Source organism: Ictidomys tridecemlineatus, chromosome 13, assembly GCF_052094955.1.
Source record: "Ictidomys tridecemlineatus isolate mIctTri1 chromosome 13, mIctTri1.hap1, whole genome shotgun sequence".
NCBI classification, from domain to species: Eukaryota; Metazoa; Chordata; class Mammalia; order Rodentia; family Sciuridae; genus Ictidomys; species Ictidomys tridecemlineatus.
In genome coordinates, this window is record NC_135489.1 from 59007932 (window position 1) to 59023747 (window position 15816).

Below are 15816 nucleotides of genomic sequence, written 5' to 3' on the forward strand. Positions count from 1 at the left end.
GTCAGGAGCTAGGTGTGAGCCACTACCTGCTTTCTCAAGAAAAACCCCATTCAGAGCTTTCCTGGCAATTGGCCATTTTCACATCTGTAGGTACCAAGAAAGACTGACTCTGTCCTTGGTAAATCCAAACACGTGAGCCCACTGGGACTGGCTCTGGGACTGCCTCTGTGTGCCTGGCTTCCTGGATCCCAAGTTCAGATATTTCCATCACCAAGGAAGTGTTGTAAGGTCACTTCCTTCAGTAACTGAATGAGGTCACTGCCTTGGAAACCACTTTGTCCTAACTGTTGCTTCCAAGGGTCCCATGAGATGGAGGCTGCCCCTGTTTGCTGTGACACTTTCACAAGTTAGAATGGTATATCAACCATAGGCACCCAGGAAAAGCTCTTCACACAGGCCTGGTTTGGTCCATCTTGTCTACATTAAGAAGAAAGAGTCTCATTCAGACACATTCCTTCATCCTGACCAGGTTGTTTGCCACAAAAAATGAATTTTGCTCTCTCAGGTCCTTCCTAGCTGCCTACATCTTCTCCAGGGATCATTTCTGCATGGACCTTTAAGGTTCTTAGCAGGTGGAAGATCCTCTACATTCCTGTATTGTAAGACCAACTCTGTCCCTGCTCTTCTCTAAAGTTAGATTGAGAGAACAGTGAATGCTTGGGGTTAAGAACATGTTCGATTTGTGTTAGAAATCATTCTGCTGGATGAAGAATGGTATTGGGAACCTGTGATATTTATTAATAATATAGAGGTGAAATATATGTATGATAACAGAAATCTAAGAAAGATTTGAATGCCAGAAGGGCATTGGGCCCTTGATTGGGATACTTAGCTTTGAATTAAATTCTGTACAGATGTCTCTGATAAATCCATAGACAATGGCATAGGACTTTGTACCTTAAATGATTGAATGTAGAAGAGAAGATCCAGTCAAAAAGGGATAGTAGGTAGAATTAGGAAGATAGTCAGTAGGTTTAGGAAGAAGAGTGAGTATAACATTTGGACAAATCTTCTTAAGCAATAGGGTGTCTGTTAGAGAGTGAATGTAAATGTCAGCACAGGTGAAGAGTCAGTCACAATGTTGAACTGGGGAAAATATGTAAAAAAGCAGATATGAATATAGACATTAGGAAATCAGGCAAAGTATAAAGTGAGTGATAGGATTAGACATTTTCAACAGGGTTGAGTTGAATATATAATCTTAGGCAGAAACAAATGTGTAGTCACCAATAGGATTGAAATTTGAGAGCATTAGGCATCCTAGACAAGGATAGATTTAGTAATGGATGCTCACTTTCCAATTAGGCTTAGGTACATTCATAAGTGTGACCTTTGCATTTTGTGTCCAGAATATCACTGTGATAAAATATACATGTAGATCAGGTGACATGAGTATGTCTTCCACTCTTTTTGGGAGCAATATGTGGAAGACCTATAAATTAGAATTCGGGGGTACAAATAGGTGTACCCTGGGTCCATGAGTATAGAGATAATGCATGAATAGACCATACTGTGAATAAAGAATATAACTGGTTCCAATTTAAATAGTGGATTGAATTGATATCTGACAACATATAGGAAATCTTATATTGATACAGGATCATTCATTCCAACCAGTTATACATCTAATGGTAATATTAGGGTGATGGTTTACCATGAGGGGTGTGTGAGTTTTGGTACCAAAGTGATTATGGAAATCCAAAATAATGTGTTTGGAAAGAAGTCTCATGAAAAGACCAGTAAAGAAACATGGAGGAATACATGTGTTCTGAAGCAGGATTTGATTGAAAGTGAACCAAATGCCTAGAAATTTGTGAATTTGAGGATGAAATATATATCCTATGATGTGCATCAACTGAAGAAATAGTAATGTAGCAGTGTTGAATAAAAATAAATGTGAAAATACACATCATGTCCCATAGGAGTCTACTTGCATTGATGTTAAACAGGGTCAGTTACTCTAAAAATGTTAGGATTTCTGGGCAGCATTCACTGAAATTAGTTTTCAGTACTAGGAAATAAATATGTATTTCAGGTGGATGAATATTTCTGAGAATAATCTTGTGAAAAGTTGATTATAAATCCATATACATGAACATGAATTTAGTGAGTGTAAAATAAGACACATATATTTTATATTTTGAAAAATCTGGAAAGTGTTTGTGTGTATATATACATACATACATATATATATATATATATATATACATATATATACATACATATATATATATATATACATATATATATATATATACAATAAAAACACACACAGAGAGACATTAAAAAGTAAAAATATATATGGCAATTGAAATTAATCATGAAATATATATCATCCAAAGATCCAAAAATGTTTCTTTTAGTTAACATGGATGTATGTATCATGTTGTTCAAGTAAGAAGCAAACCCATAGGTTGATTTTCAGTTCCAAGAGCATTTAGGAGGAGTGATTTCTTCTCACAATTTTTATCTGCCAAGTCAGCCACCTCACAAGACTGTAGCTGGAAAACCAGGTAGGATTTTATATGTGCATGCAAAAATCCATGTGGTGAATAGGCTGCAGAGACAGGGAAACAGGAATTCACATATTTGTTAAGTTTAAAAACACATGGAGAACTATTACATTAAACTAGATTCATAACATCTACCCTTTAGAATGCAAAAGGCCTGTCCAACTACACACCATGCCTCCTCTGAACTGCTTGTATTTCTATTTTGTTTGGGTTATTTTTCTCTATCATATTAGGATTCGTAGTCAGAGTCTAGTAGGGTATGGGTTAGTGTCAGGGATTCAGTATTCGGAATGGAAAAAAGGAAAATGAATCCAATGTGTATGCAAATATGTGCTACACAAAATGCCCCACTGTCATCCAGAAAAATGCCTTGACAATTCCCTTGCCCCAAGTAACACGCAATTCGAGGAGAAGAGTTAGAAAATCTTTGAATACATATGTGGAATGAAAAATGCTCAGGAGTTCACAACTTTAGAGGTGGTAGACAAGTTTCCTTAAGTAAAGGACAGGATAAACACTCCACAAACATGGAGCTCTGCTGACCTAAAGACTTCTTGAGAAACTGCCTCTGAGGTTGGGCTCTTGAAATATATGTTGTTGTCAGGAGCTTTAGCTTCCTTTGTAGTGAGACCATCAAAGCTGGGTCTGCATTTATGTGACCTGGAGGACATGGTTTCTGATTTTCCAATGAACATGAGGCAGAAGTGCTGAATTCTCTCTTTGTAGGTAAACTGTGTCCACTGGGGGCTAAGTGTCTCCCCTTGGGGACTGTGAATCCATTTGGTCATCCTCCACTTTTCGTGGTGTTTCTTGCTGCTGCACTGGGAGTTTGATATTTGCTTCACGAAATACAAGGAATTCAACTGGGACACAGTGCTGGAGGGAGTTCTGTCACGTGTGGTGGGTCAGGCTCCTAGGAGAATGCACCAATTATGCTTCTATCCAACAGAGCTTAGCCCCTTGATTATAGCAACCTGATTCTGAAAATTGTTCTGAAACCTCTCCATATAACAAGATGCCTTTACATATAAGGGTCTGCTGGCTGCACCATGTAAGTCACAAGACATTTGGAAGCCCATGGCAGATCCACATTGCCTCACCACAGATATTTTATCACACACCTGCACACCACTGCTCTAGGCCCACTACTCAGCAGGCCCCACCTTACTGGCATCTCTGTTCTTCATCATATTTATGAAACCCGTCAATCAAGGCATCTGTCTGGTATACTCATGATCAGCAACAGGACATCAAAAGCTTCTCCAGTGTCACCTGGTCATGGGAATTTCAAAGATTGCATGGTATTTATCTATCCATTTTTAAAGGATTAATTTGGAGGCACTGTGGGTTTCCATTCATTTTGGAACCATTAAATGGTGAAAAAGATCATTTCAATGAAAGCTCTGGAGAACTCTCACAAACAAGGCTTCCCAAAGAGTGGCCAAAATGTCACATGAAACCAGGCCGACTGAGGTCTACAATGTGAGGTCCATGTGTGTTTTGACTCTCAACTATGGCTGCCAGGTCTTTAAGAATCAAATCATGTGATATCCTGGCTGAGATTCCCAGTGTTCTGTGGAAAGTCACCCTGGGCTTCGATCTCAGTTTCCAGGGGGTATTCTCATGCGTGGCCTTGGAAAATCCCCACTCAATTCTTGGCAATACTTCTCTGAGGTCAGTTCCAGACTCAGTCTCCAAGGGGTATCACACCAGAGTTCAAGCCCAGGCGGACCCAGTCATCTCTTCCACCGCCACACAAATGACCACAATTCTAACCAAAACACTGCCACAAGGCCCTCATCTTCTTCCATATAGACACTCCTCATAACCTCTGGCTGGAGGTTTCCATGAGGGGCGCAGCCTAAGACAGTGTCCACAATAAGCTCCCTTGCCCCTCATTTGCCTAATGTCAGGGTGGCCTGGACACCCTTCCTTTGAACCAGGATTGATCAAATAGGCCTACCTTTAAAGCTGCTCAGCTTCTCCACTTGGAGGCCTGCTGATGGTGGGGTATAGATTCTTTGTGTGAATTGGAGTCATGAGAAAACCCAAGCACATAATGGCTAGCCTCTGCAGGGCTTTCAAAAACTCATTTGACCCAAAGGATCCCTATTCTCACTTGATGGAGGTCAGGAAACTTACAGAGGAAGGCGAGAGACTTCATCCACAATGACTGCTTTGTTGCCATATTGGCTTTGGATGCACATATGGGATATTTCTTGAGATCCATCAGGTGCTGACAATCTAAGCCACAGCCTCACACAGGGCTAAGAGGCTGATTCAGACACATCCTTTTGCAAAGCAATTAAGCAAAGAGCCACAAGTGATGCCCATTCGTTTGCATTTGAAAACTGTTTTCTTCAGGCTTCACAAAGGGATGTCCTGAGGCAAAGACCTTGCTGACATCCAGGGAAACAGAACAATAGGTAAGCAAAAGGCCCTAAGCAGGGTTTCTCCACTGAGACTTTACTGGGCCCACTGATATCTGAGTTTACTGAGATGCTAACCATTCCTTTCAGCTAACTAGTACATGGCCATATCACCAAGCTTGGAGGTGGTACATATCTTAAACACAAAACCATGAACCTATTCTGAAGAGTGGCCAGAATTCAGGAAGAAAACAGGAATTTAGGAAGATAGTAGGTTTTGCCCATGGATAAGGCAAGCCACAGTCCATTCATAATTTAAGCAGGATGAATGCTGGAAGCTTTCTACTAGAAACGACACATCCATTGATGCATTCTCTTTCCTTATGTCTACAACCACGGACACAGTGCGATACACAGACATAGCAACACTCGCCTAGTCAAACGACTTGCTAGAAACAGTCCACTCCAAACCAAACAAACCGCCTTTCCTAGCTCTTCTCCGAACATGAGACCAAACCACAAACTCACACCCACACCCACAAAGCCACCTCCTTCCCCCAAAGAGGTCTGTGACTACCCGCAGTGTCCTCTGACTGGTGGGCCATACTATGTGCCCCCAAAATATCCTGTCCTGTCTCAGATCTGGCCTCCTTGGCCAATTCTGTGAAATTGTCAGGAGCCAGGGGTGAGCCACTACCTGCTTTCTCAGGAAACACTTCTTTCAGATCTGTCCTGGCAATTGGTCATCCTCACATCTGTAGGTACCAAGATAGACTGACTCTGTCCTTGGTAAATCCAGACAAGTGAGCCCACTGGGACTTGCACTGGGACTGCCTCTGTGTGCCTGGCTTCCTGGATCCCAAGTTCAGAGAGTTCCATCACCAAGGAATTGTGGTGAGGTCACTTCCTTTAGGAACTTTATGAGGTCACTGCCTTGGAAACCACTTTGTCCTAACTGTTGCTTCCAAGGGTGCCATGAGATGGAGGCTGCCCCTGCTTCCTGTGACACTTTCACAAGTTAGAATGGTATATCAACCATAGGCACCCAGGAAAAGCTCTGCACACAGGCCTGGTTTGGTCCATCTTGTCTACATTAAGAAGAGAGAGGCTCATTCAGACACATCCTTTCATCCTGACCAAGTTGTTTGCCACGGAAGATGACTTTTGCTCCCTCAGGTCCTTCCTAGCCGCCTATATCTTCTCCAGGGATCATTTCTGCATGGACCTTTGAGGTTCTCAGCAGGTGGAAGATCTCCTACATGCCTGTATTGTAAGACCAACTCTGTCCCTGCTCTTCTCTAAAGTTAGATTGAGGGAACAGTGAATGCTTGGGGTTAAGAACATGTTCGATTTGGGTAGGAAATCATTCTGCTGGATGAAGAATGGTATTGGGAAACTCTGATATTTATAATAATATAGATGTGAAATATATGTATGATAACAGAAATAAGGTTCGAAGACCAGAAGGGCATTGGGCCCTTGATTGGGATACTTAGCTTTGAATTACATTCTGTACAGATGTCTCTGATGAATCCATATATGCTGGCATAGGACCTTGTACCTTGGATGACTGAATGTAGAAGAGAAGATCCAGTCAAAAAGGGATAGTAGGTAGGATGAGGAAGATAGTCAGTAGGTTTAGGAAGAAGAGTGAGTATAAAATTTGGACCAAAAGTTCTTTAGCAATAGGCTGTCTGTTAGAGAGTGAATGTAAATGTCAGCACATGTGAAGAGTCAGTCACAATGATGAAGTGGGGAAGATATGTAGGAAAGCATATATGAATATAGACATTAGGAAATCAGGCAAAGTATAAAGTGAGTGATAGGATTAGACATTTTCAACAGGTTTGAGGTTGAATATATAATCTTAGGCAGAAACAAATGTGTAGTCACCAATAGGATTGACATTTGAGAGCATTAGGCAACCTAGACAAGTTTGGTTTTAGTAATCCATGCTCACTTTCCAATTAGGCTTAGGTACAATCATAAGTGTGACCTTTGCATTTTGTGTCCAGAATATCACTGTGATAAAATATATATGTAGATCAGGTGACATGAGTATTTCTTCCACTATTTTGGGAAGCATTATGTTGAAGACGTATAAATTAGAATTCGGGTGTACAAATAGGTGTACCCTGGGTCTATGAGTATAGAGATAATGCATGAATAAAGAGTATAACTGGTTCCAATTTAAATAATGGATTGAATTGATATCTGAAAACATATAGGAAATCTTATATTGATACAGGATCATTCATTCCAACCAGTTATACATCTAATGGTAATATTAGGGTGATGGTTTACCATGACGGGTGTGTGAGTATTGGTTCCAAAGTGATTATGGAAATCCAAAATAATGTGTTTGGAAAGAAGTCTCATGAAAAGTCCAGTCAAGAAACATGGAGGAATACATGTGTTCTGAAGCAGGATTTGATTGAAAGTGAACCAAATGCCTAGAAATTTGTGAATTTGAGGATGAAATATATATCCTATGATGTGCATCAACTTAAGAAATAGTAATGTACCAGTGTTGAATAAAAATGAATGTCAAAATACACATCATGTCCATTGGAGTCTACTTGCATTAATGTTAAACAAGGTCAGTTACTGTAGAAATGTTAGGATTTCTATGCAACATTCACTTAAGTTAGTTTTCAGTACTAGAAAACAATATGTATTTCAGGTGGATGAATATTTCTGAGAATAATCTTGTGAAAAGTTGATTATAAATCCACATACATGAAAAAAAATTTAGGGAGTGTTAAATAAGACACATATATTGTATATTTTGAAAAATCTGGAGAGTGTGTGTGTGTATATATACATATACACAAAACACACACACAGAGATATTAAAAAGTAAAAATATATATGCCAATTGAAGTTCATCATGAAATATATATCATCCAAATATCCAAAAATATTTATTTTACTAAACATGGATATATGTATCATGTTGTTCAAGTAGGAAGCTCACCCATAGGTTGATTTTCAGTTCCAACAGCATTTACTAGAAGTGATTTCTTCTCACAGTTTGTATCTGCCAAGGCAGCCAACTCAAAAGAAGTTAGCTGGGAAAACATGTAGGATTCTATATGTGCATGTAAAAATACTTGTCCTGAATACTCTTCAGAGAAAGAGAGACAGGAATTCACATATTTTTAAGTTTAAAAACACATGGAGAACTATTACATTGGACTAGATTCATAACATCTACCCTTTATAATGCAAAAGGCCTTTCCAAATACACCCCATGCCTCCTCTGAACTGCTTGTATTTCTATTCTGTTTGGGTTAATTTTCTTTATCATATTAGGATTTGTAGTCAGAGTCTAGTAGGTTATGGGTTAGTGTCAGGGATTCAGTACTTGGAATGGAAAATAAGAAAATGAATCCAATGTGTATGCAAATATGTGCTACACAATATCTTCACACTGTCATCCAGAAAAATGCCTTGACAATACCCTTGCCTTAAGTAAGACGCAATTCGAAGAGAAGAGTTAGAAAATTTTTGAATACATATGTGGAATGAAAAATGACCAGGAGTTTACAACTTTGGAGGTGGTAGAGGAGTTTCCATAAGTAAGGGACAAGATAAACAGTTCACAAACATGGAGCTCTGCTGGCTTAAAGACTTCTTGAGAAACTGCCTCTGAGGTTGGGCTCTTGAAATATACATTGTTGTCAGGAGCTTTAGCTTCCTTTGTAGTGAGACCATCAAATTTGGGTCTGCATCTATGTGAACTGGAGGACATGGTTTCTGATTTTCCAATGAACATGAGGCAGAAGTGCTGAATTCTCTCTTTGTAGGTAAACTGTGGCCACTGGGGGTTAAGTGTCTTCCCGTGGGGACTGTGAAGCCATTTGATCATCCTCCACTTTTAGTAGTGTTTCTCACTGCTCCACTGGGAGTTTGGTATTTGCTTCACAAAATACAAAGAGTTCAACTGGGACACAGTGCTTGAGGGAGTTCTGTCACGTGTGGTGGGTCAGGGTCTTAGAATAAGGCACCAAGCATGCTTCTATCCCACAGAGCTCGTCCCCTTGACCATAGCAACCTAATTTTGAACATTGTTCTGAAACCTCTCCATATAACAAGATGCCTTTACATATAAGGGTCTGCTGGCTGCACCATGTCAGTCACAAGACATTTGAAAGCCCATGGCAGATCCACATGGCCCCACCACAGATGTTTTATCACACACCTGCACACCACTGCTCTAGGCCAACTACTCAGCAGGCCCCACCTTACTGGCATCTCTGTTCTTCAATATTTTCCTGAAACCCGTCAATCAAGGCACCTGTCTGGTACCCTCATGATCAGCAACAGGACATCCAAAGGTTCACCAGTGCCACATGGTAATGGGAATTTCAAAGATTGCATGGTATTTATCTAGCCATTTTTAAAGGATGAATTTGGAGGCACTGTGGGTTTCCATTCATTCCAAAATACTTTAATGGTGAGAAAGATCATTTCAATGAAAGCTCTGGAGAACTCTCACAAACAAGGCTTTCCAAAGAGTGGCCAAAACATCACATGAAACCAGGCTCACTGAGGTCTACAATGTGAGGTCCATGTGTGTTTTGACTCTCAACTATGGCTGCCAGGTCTTTAAGAAGAAAATCATGTGATATCCTGGCTGAGATTCCCAGTGTTTTATGAAAAGTCATTTTGGGCTTCGATCTCAGTTTCCAGGGGGGACTCTCATGCGTGGCCTCGGAAAATCCCAACTCAATTCATGGCAATACTTCTCTGAGGTCAGTTCCAGTACTCAGTCTCCAAGGGGAATCACACCAGAGTTCAAGCCCTGGCAGACCCAGTCATCTCTTCCACGGCCACACAAATGACCACAATTCAAACCAAAACATTGCCACAAGGCCCTCATCTTCTTCCATATAGACAATCCTCATAACCTCTGGCTGGAGGTTTCCATAAGTGGCACCGCCTAAGACAATGTCCACAATAAGCTCCCTTGCCCCTCATTTGCCTAATGTCAGGGTGGCCTGGACACCACTCCTTTGAACCAGGAGTGATCAAATAGGCCTGCCTTTAATACTCCTCAGCTTCTCTACTTGAAGGCCTGCTGATGGGGGGGGGTATAGATTCTTTGTGTGAATTGGAGTCATGAGTAAACCCAAACACATAATGGCTTGCCTCTGCATGGCTTTGAATAACTCATTTGACCAAAAAATCCCTATTCTCAATTGATGAATTACAGGAACATTACAGAGGAAGGGGACAAACTTCATCCACAATGACTGCTTTTTTGCCATATTGGCTTTGGATGCACATATAGGATCTTTCTGGAGATCCATCAGGTGCTGACAATCTAAGCCACAGCCTCACATAGGGCCAAGAGGCTGAATCAAACACATCCTTTTGCAAAGCAATTAAGCAAAGAGCCACAAGTGATGCCCATTCTTTTGCATTTGAAAACTGTTTTCTTCAGGCTTCACAAAGAAGTGTCCTGAGGCAAAGACCTTGCTGACATCCAGGGAAACAGAAAATAGGTAAGCAAAAGGCCCAAAGCAGGGTTTCTCCACTGACACTTAACTGGGCCCACTGATATCTGAGTTTTCTAAGATGCTCGCCATTCCTTTCAGCTATCTAGTACATGGCCATGTCACCAAGCTTCGAGGTGGTATATATCTTGGACACAAATCCATGAGCCTATTCTGAAGAGTGGAGAGAATTAAGGAAGAAAACAAAAATTTAGGATGATAGTAGGTTTTGCCCATGGATAAGGCAAACCGCAGTCCGCTCATAAATTGGGCAGAATGAATGCAGGAAGCTTTCTACTAGACAGGACACATCCATTGATGAATTCTCTTTTCTAATGTCCACAACTATGGACACAGTGCAATACACAGACATAGCAACACTCGCCTTGTCAAAAGACTTGCTAGAAACAGTCCACTCCAAACCAAACAAACCGCCTTTCCTAGCTCTTCTCCGAACATGAGACCAAACCACAAACTCACACCCACACCCACAAAGCCACCTCCTTCCCCCAAAGAGGTCTGTGACTACCCACAGTGTCCTCTGACTGGTGGGCCATACTATGTGCCCCCAAAATGGCCTGTCCTGTCTCAGATCTGGCCTCCTTGGCCAATTCTGTGAAGTTGTCAGGAGCCAGGCGTGAGCCACTACCTGCTTTCTCAGGAAAGACCCCTTTCAGATCTGTCCTGGCAATTGGCCATCCTCACATCTGTAGGTACCAAGAAAGACTGACTCTGTTTTTAGTAAATCTAAACAAGTGAGCCCACTGGGACTGGCATTGGGACTGCCTCTGTGTGCCTGGCTTCCTGGATCCCAAGTTCAGAGAGTTCCATCACCAAGAAGTGTGGTGAGGTCACTTCTTTCAGGAACTTAATGAGGTCACTGCCTTGGAAACCACTTTGTCCTAACTGTTGCTTCCAAGGGTGCCATGAGATGGAGGCTGCCCCTGCTTCCTGTGACACTTTCACAAGTTAGACTGGTATATCAACCACAGGCACCCAGGAAAAGCTCTCCACACAGGCCTGATTTGGTCCATCTTGTCTACATTAAGAAGAGAGAGGCTCATTCAGACACATCCCTTCATGCTGACCAGGCTGTTTGCCACAAAAGATGACTTTTGCTCCCTCTGGTCCTTCCAAGCTGCCTAAATCATCTCCAGGGATCATTTCTGCATGGACCTTTGAGGTTCTCAGCAGGTGGAAGATCCCCTACATTCCTGTATTATAAGATGAACCCTGACCCTGCTCTTTTGTACAGTTAGATTGAGGGAACAGTGAATGCTTGGGGTTAAGAACATGTTCAATTTGGGTTAGAAATCATTCTGCTGGATGAAGAGTGGTATTGAGAATCTGTGATATTTATATTAATATAAAGGTGAAATATATGTATGAAAACAGAAATCTAAGTAAGATTTGAAGGCCAGAAGGGCATTGGGCCATTGATTGGGATACCTAGCTTTGAATTACATTCTGTACAGATGTCTCTGATAAATCCATATACACTGGCATTGGACCTTGTACCTTGGATGATTGAATGTAGAAAAGAAGATCCAGTCAAAAAGGGATAGTAGGTAGGATTAGGAAGATAGTCAGTAGGTTTAGGAAGAAGAGTGAGTATAGTATTTGGACCAAAAGTTCTTTAGAAAAAGGGTGTCTGTTAGAGAGTTCATGTAAATGTCAGCACATGTGAAGAGTCAGTCACAATGAGGAAGTGGGGAAGATATGTAGGAAAGCAGATATGAATATATACATTAGGAAATCAGGCAATGTAAAAAAGTGAGTGATAGAATTAAACATTTTCAACAGGGTTGAGGTTGAATATATAATCTTAGGCAGAAACAAATGTGTAGTCACCAATAGGATTGACATTTGAGAGCATTAGGCAACTGAGACAAGGATGGTTTTAGTAATCCTTGCTCAACTTCCAATTAGGCTTTGGTACAATCATAAGTGTGACCTTTGCATTTTGTGTCCAGAATATCACTGTGATAAAATATATATATAGATCAGGTGACATGAGTATTTCTTCCACTATTTTGGGAGCAATATGTTGAAGACATATAAATTAGAATTCGGGGGTACAAATAGGTGTACCCTGGGTTTATGAGTATAGAGATAATGCATGAATAGACCGTACTGTGAATAAAGAATATAACTGTTTCCAATTTAAATAATGGATTGAATAGATATCTTAAAACATATAGAAAATCTTATATTGATACATGATCATTCATTCCAACCAGTTATACAACTAATGGTAATATTAGGGTGATGGTTTACCATGATGGGTGTGTGAGTTTTGGTTCCAAAGTGATTATGGAAATCCAAAATAATGTGTTTGGAAAGAAGTCTCATGAAAAGGCCAGTCAAGAATCATGGAGGAATACATGTGTTCTGAAGCAGGATTTAATTGAAATTGAAGCAAATGCCTAGAAATTTGTGAATTTGAGGATGAAATATATATCCTATGATGTGCATCAACTGAAGAAATAGTAATGTAGCAGTGTTGAATAAAAATAAATGTGAAAATACACATCATGTCCCATAGGAATCTACTTGCATTGATATTAAACAGGGTCAGTTACTGTAGTAATGTTAGGATTTTTATGCACCATTCACTGAAGTTAGTTTTCAGTACTAGGAAACAATATGTATTTCAGGTGGATTAATATTTCTGAGAATAATCTTGTGAAAAGTTGATTATAAATCCACATACATGAACATGAATTTAGGGAGTGTAAAATAACACACATATATTTTATATTTTGGAAAATCTGGAGAGTGTGTGTGTGTATATATACATATATATATATACACACACAAAACACACACACACAGAGACATTAAAAAGTAAAAATATATATGCCAATTGAAATTCATCATGAAATATATATCATCCAAAGATCCAAAAATATTTATTTTACTGAACATGGATGTATGAATCATGTTGTTCAAGTAGAAAGCTCACCCATAGGTTGATTTTCAGTTCCAATAGCATTTAGGAGGAGTGATTCCTTCTCACAGTTTGTATCTGCCAAGACAGCCACCTCACAAGAATGTAGCTGGGAAACCAGGTAGGATTCTATGTGTGCATGTAGAAATACATGTGCTGAATAGGCTGCAGAGAAAAGGAGAAAGAAATTCACATATTTGTTAAGTTTAAAAACACATGGAGAACTATTACATTGGACTAGATACATAACATCTACCCTTTAAAATTCAAAATTCTGTCCAACTACACACCATGCCTTCAGTGAACTGCTTGTATTTCTATTCTGTTTGGGTTATCTTTCTCTATCAAATTAGTATTCGTAGTCAGAGTCGAGTAGGTTATGTGTTAGTGTCAGGGATTCAGTATTTGGAATGGAAAATAGAAAAATGAATCCAATGTGTATGCAAATATGTGCTACACAAAATGCCCCACTGTCATCCAGAAAAATGCCTTGACAATACCCTTGTCCCTAGTAAGACGCCATTCGAGGAGAAGAGTTAGAAAATCTTTGAATACATATGTGGAATGAAAAATGCTCAGGATTTCAAAACTTTGGAAGTTGTAGAGGAGTTTCCATAAGTAACGGACAGGATAAACACTCCACAAACATGGAGCTCTGCTGGCCTAAAGACTTCTTGAGAAACTGTCTCTGAGGTTGGGCTCTTAAAATATATGTTGTTGTCAGGAGCTTTAGCTTCCTTTGTAGTGAGACCATCAAAGTTGGGTCTGCATCTATGTGACCTGAAGGACATTGTTTCTGATTTTACAATGAACATGAGGCAGAAGTGCTGAATTCTCTCTTTGTAGGTAAACTGTGTCCACTGGGGGCTAAGTGTCTCCCCTTGGGGACTGTGAAGCCATTTGGTCATCCTCCACTTTTCGTTGTGTTTCTTGCTGCTGCACTGGGAGTTTGGTATTTGCTTCACGAAATACGAGGAGTTCAACTGGGACACAGTGCTGGAGAGAGTTCTGTCACGTGTGGTGGGTCAGGATCCTAGGAGAATGCACTAACCATGATCTATCCCACAGAGCTTGGCCCCTTGTCCATAGCAACCTGATTCTGAACATTGTTTTGAAAACTCTCATTATAACAAGATGCCTTTACCTATAAGGGTCTGCTGGCTGCACCATGTCAGTCTCAAGTCATTTGGAAGCCCATGGCAGATCCACATTGCCTCACCACAGATGTTTTATCACACACCTGCACACCACTGCTCTAGGCCCACTACTCAGCAGGCCCCACCTTACTGACATCTCTGTTCTTCATTATTTTCATGAAACGTGTCAATCAAGGCACCTGTCTGGTACACTCAAGATCAGCAACAGGACACCCAAAGTTTCTCCAGTGCCACCTGGTCATGGGAATTTTAAAGATTGCATGGTATTTATCTAGCCGTTTTTAAAGGATAAAGATGGAGGCACTGTGGGTTTCCATTCATTCAGGAACCATTAAATGGTGAGAACGATCATTTCAATGAAAGCTCTGGAGAACTCTCACAAACAAGTCTTCCCAAAAGTGGCAAAAACTTCACATGAAACAAGGCTCACTGAGGTCTACAATGTGAGGTCCATGTGTGTTTTGACTCTCAACTATTTCTTCCAGGTCTCTAAGAGTAAAATCATGTGATATCCTGGATGAGATTCCCAGTGTACTGTGGAATGTCACCCTGGGCTTCGATCTCAGTTTCCAAAAGGGACTCTTCATGCGTGGCCTCAGAACATCCCAACTCAATTCATGGCAATACTTCTCTGAGGTCAGTTCCAGAACTCAGTCTCCAAGGGAAATCACACCTGAGTTAGAGCCCAGGCGGACCCAGTCATCTCTTCCACCGCCACACAAATGACCACAATTCAAAGCAAAACACAGCCACAAGGCCCTCATCTTCTTCCATATAGACAATCCTCATAACCTCTGGCTGGAGGATTCCATGAGGAGCGCAGCCTAAGACAGTGTCCACAATAAGCTCCCTTGCCCCTCATTTGCCTAATGTCAGTGTGGTCTGGACACCCTTTCTTTGAACCAGGATTGATCAAATAGGCCTGCCTTTAATACTGCTCAGCTTCTCAACTTGGAGGCCTGCTGATGGTGGGGTATAGATTCTTTGTGTGCATTGGAGTCATGAGAAAACCCAAACACATAATGGCTAGCCTCTGCAGGGCTTTGAAGAACTCATTTGACCCAAAGGATCCCTATTCTCACTTGATGGAGGTCAGGAAACTTACAGAGGAAGGCGAGAGACTTCATCCACAATGACTGCTTTGTTGCCATATTGGCTTTGGATGCACATATGGGATCTTTCTTGAGATCCATCAGGTGCTGACATTCTAAGCCACAGCCTCACATAGGGCCAAGAGGCTGAATCAGACACATCCTTTTGCAAAGCAATTAAGCAAAGAGCCACAAGTGATGCCCATTCGTTTGCATTTGAAAACTGTTTTCTTCA